At 34.4% G+C, this 4385-nt stretch overlaps 1 long non-coding RNA gene across 1 annotated transcript in view; it reads right to left on the reverse strand.

Moving 5' to 3' along the window:
* Window positions 1–466: 466 nt before the first annotated feature.
* LOC109587213 (uncharacterized) overlaps window positions 467–4385 on the reverse strand; it is a 15078-nt gene continuing 11159 nt past the window's right edge. Inside the window, exons 6-7 of the long non-coding RNA XR_002187447.1 lie at window positions 643–811; window positions 467–575 (exon numbers count right to left, since the gene is read on the reverse strand). This is a non-coding gene — a long non-coding RNA (uncharacterized LOC109587213). The remainder of the gene's footprint in view (window positions 576–642; window positions 812–4385) is intronic.

Here is a 4385-nt window from a genome sequence, read left to right on the forward strand (position 1 = left end):
GTTCAACAGCAATGATATCCTTCAGTAGGGACGGGCGCCAAAGAGGAGCACAGTAGGTAAAAATAGGAAGAATAAGAGATAAGTACAACTTTTTTTTAGCAGCAGTAGGGGTGGAGGCAGATGGAAAAGCACGTTTAATTCTCTCTCTAACTAGTCTCTCCGAGGACAACACCACACTAAGAAAGTCCATTGAGATAAGCATGAAACCATTATCCTCTGGAACAACTCTCTGACTCACTAGGAGCAACTAAACACCTTCAGCCAATCAGAAGTTCACTTATCTTGTGTCGACAATAGGAAATCCAGGTTCAGGAGTATAAAAAATTCTCATGATGACTCCACGTGGTTTTAAGGCAGGGCTAACCACACCTACACCAAGCCCTTGAGATTCATCTAATAAAAATTACAGAAACTTATTAATATTTTGCAAAACAATTTCAAAATAATATTATGCTTGTAAACTACCCGAAAATAATAATAAAATTTAATTCCAACTGATTTTATTAGGGAGTCATTCTTAGAAAAACAATCTTTTGGAGACTGAGTAAAACCTTGTTTCCTTTTTAATTGTATATCTACAAAAATAAAAATAAATTATGCATGAAAGTATTTCAATGATGAACAAGATCATCTATAACCAACCTCAGTATCAGATGATCCGCTTTCAAACCTATACTTCCTCAATATACTCACTAATCATGCTTTAGTAGTTGATACAGTATTCATTGCTGGGTTTGCTGCCTGACCAAAAAGTTTGAGGCATCTTTCAATTTCATTCTTTGAACATGATGACGTGACACAGCACATATTTCTGTGTAGAAATAAAAACAGTTCAATGAATGAATAAATGAAAGAGACAAAGACAAAACTCTTAAATGGTCACAATAAAACACAATGCAACTTTGTGGTTACTTTAATCTGCAAAAAATTCATGGTAAAGAGTTGGGTAGTGTACATTCATTATTGAAAAACACAAAATACAGTTTATTGGTTGAAATGGCCAAATATTAGGCAGAGTCACTTTTTACTAGTAATGTACTGTAATGTAGATCCACATAATCATATAATGTATGCATACAAGTATGCTTATACACACACCTATACTCAAATGCATATACAGTAAATGTAGTTTTATAGTTTATAGAAAAATGGTTGCTATACATGCAAAAAGACAATTTCTATGCTAACACACTATAAATTTGGTGGAGGAATGATTGGTGAAATGAGCTTCATTTGGTAGACATACTTGCACTTGTTGTAGCATGCCACTGACAATGACAGTGACCATTTGTTAACACTTATATATATGCAAGACATGATTAACAATTAACAGCATAATTTGTAGTGCCCTGTACTGTTGGCATCATTCCTTATAAACTACAACACAGGACACTAGGACACATCATTCTATATGATTTTGCTGGTCATTCTGAATACTACTCCAGTCACAGTGCTGCCATTGAGAATCTGTTACGAGGTTCCGGTGATGTGTTCCTGATAGTAGTCAATATATTGAAAAAGGAACCAGTCAAACAGCTTTATCAGTGGCTAATAGTTGTCAGAAATGAAGCACAGAAGCTCTTAATCAATGCCATGTTATTGTGATAGTCAGTCATGTGGATGAGATAAGTAATCCTGTTGAAAGGAGAAGGATAAAGGAAGAAATACAGGAGATTATTGTAAGGGAAAGATGTGATAGTGTCTTCTTAGATTGTCGTAAGCTTGGTGGAAGTGGTATGAATTCCTGTTGTCTAGTGACTGTGAGTCCATTCGTAGTACAAGTGGAAAGAATTTGAGTTATTATTGTCACATGATGTATGGTCTACTGGAGGAAAGGAAAGTGAATATACTGATCCTCTCTGATTTAATGTCTGCTGGTAAGGACAATAATGATTACTTTATACCAGATAAGAGAGAAGGCGTCTTGGATGTTCTTGATTTGTTGCACTCAACTGGTTTGATCAGTGTTCTTAAAAGCGAAAACAAGGTATGGGTTGTTGTGAATAAGGGTATACTACTAACTGAGGTGAATGGGATTCTCTTTGCTCCAGAGACATTCAAAGAACACGTTGACATTGCTAGTAATACTGGTATTGTTAGTGTGTCTGGTCTGACTAGACACTTCCCTAAATATGCATGATCCTGACATGTTGATTGGTTTTCTGAAGAACATGGAACTCTGTGAAAAAATTAGTCCATCTTTCCTAAGAATGATAAACCTCCATCAGTTAGCAGTAGAAGAGGAGGAGGAGGGAGGGACAGAAAGAAGAGGAGAAAGGTTGTTGTTCTTTCCATGTCTTTTTGTCTACTGATAGACCTGATGAAATGACTAGTCAAGTGTACTAGTTTGGTTGGTGTCTACAGTGTACTAGTAAACATCATTTCTTTCCTCCTCAATACTTCCATGTCCTAGCTCTCATTACGTCTTGCTTACAAATGACAAAATGGCTCTACCTCAAGAAGATGACAAGTTAAATCGTTACTGTACATTTATTTTGGAAGAATGGATTTTATTGGTCTAATGGTCATGGTGTAGGATCACTGGTAGAGATTGTTGATGAGAGCCAGTGTGTACTAGTAATGATGTCCTTTAAAGAACACATTATGATGTCAGTAGGAAGAGATGTGATAGGAGAGGTAATGAGTGTTTATAAAAAATCCTGTCCCAGTCTAGAGGTAAAAGAGTTAGTTATTGATCCTAAAGAACTAGCCTATCCTGTAAATACACCAAGAGAAAGGACAGTGTATAGTGTAAAAGCTGCACTCTCAGCAGTAGTTGAACAATGACCATTTCTTGTTACCACTGGTTCCATAAATACAGAATTGAAGGAGATCTTAAGTTGTGAAATATTATCAGATATTAGTAACCTGTCACTATTAGGAGGACATGATATTAAGGTAAGATTAACATACACAAACTGTTTGATACATTAATACAAGCACTAATAATCAAAAGGTCATATCTTAGAAAAGTAATTCTATTTCTTATCAATTACTCAGTCTTTGTCATAATTGTGGGTTGTCATTGTGTGGCTTATAGTACTAACAATTATACTTGTACATCTGTTAAACTCACCTTTCAGCAATACACTATATAGTGACAAAGATTATATACAGGAACTGATTGAAATAAAGTCTAAAGTATTCAACAAAGACACTACAATAAAGCTAGGTATGTTACACTATGTACTATCAATTGTCAGTGAGAGTGCAGACTGTGTCAGTGTACATGTACGTGTTACTAATCATTATTTTATAGATATTAAAGATTTTGATATTGTCAATAGAGAGCTAACAATACTCAATCAATTGGATTGTACAAAATGTTATCAGTTTGGACTTCATTTAGGATTATATAATCCAACACTAAATGCTATTAAGAAGGATCATGGAGAATGTAAGCCATGTCTGATACAGTGTATGTCTGCCTGGTTAAGAGGAGAAGATAAAGTGAGAGAGAAAGGAGGTCCCAGTTGGTCATCATTAGCTACAGCACTGGATACAATAGAAGAGAAATCTATTGCTAGTTACATTAGAGATAAATAATGTAAATAAATAATTAGTTAGGGATGATTGTCTATAGTATTTCATTTTGTTCTGTTCATTATTATTTTTGCTGATGCTTGTAGATTTATTAATTAGTTGAGTTGTAAAAGCTGAGCTGTCATCAGATACTAATTTCCCTATCTCTATAATTAGAATTATCTTTATTATTAGTAACATTGTTATTTAAATAGTTATTGTTAGTTTCAAACTATGTTTAGTATTAATGTTGTTATTGGCATAAAGTTACTATGAACTATGAATTATGGCACTCAGGCTACACTAGTTGATATCCCATATAGTGGGAATAGTTAGTGGATCTTAATATTAGTGATTAATGATTGCAGTGTATTGGTGGATTTTATATTGGCAAATTTGTAGCCAAGTGCCATTGAGCATGTGAAGAATAAAGCAAAATGGCATATTTTGTATTAGTGCATGAATGCTAACTACTGCAGCTGCTAATCTGCCTATTAATTTCTTGCCATATTCGTAAATACTGCTATTACATGTGTGCTTAGATTCAGTTCAAAAACTATGAAAAGGACATTAATCTCTATAAATTGAGAAATTATTTTACAGGCAAAAAGATTCTCTCCCTCTCTCTCAGTTATGGTATGTGTGTTTAGTGTATTGAATCTCTGATGTGTGGGCGGGTATCAATGAATCTATTCAATCTAATTAACTGATCACAAGATGTCGCTAGAGGACAAGTGTTGGGATGCATTTAGGAGTGAAGATCATGAAGAAGCTGTTCGCTTACTACCATTAGTGAAGGAACAGAGTAAAATTAGAAGAACACATACTTTATTATGGCATAATACTAGTTTACTTCATTTGTC

Source organism: Amphimedon queenslandica, unplaced genomic scaffold, assembly GCF_000090795.2.
Source record: "Amphimedon queenslandica unplaced genomic scaffold, v1.1 AMPQUscaffold_12652, whole genome shotgun sequence".
NCBI classification, from domain to species: Eukaryota; Metazoa; Porifera; class Demospongiae; order Haplosclerida; family Niphatidae; genus Amphimedon; species Amphimedon queenslandica.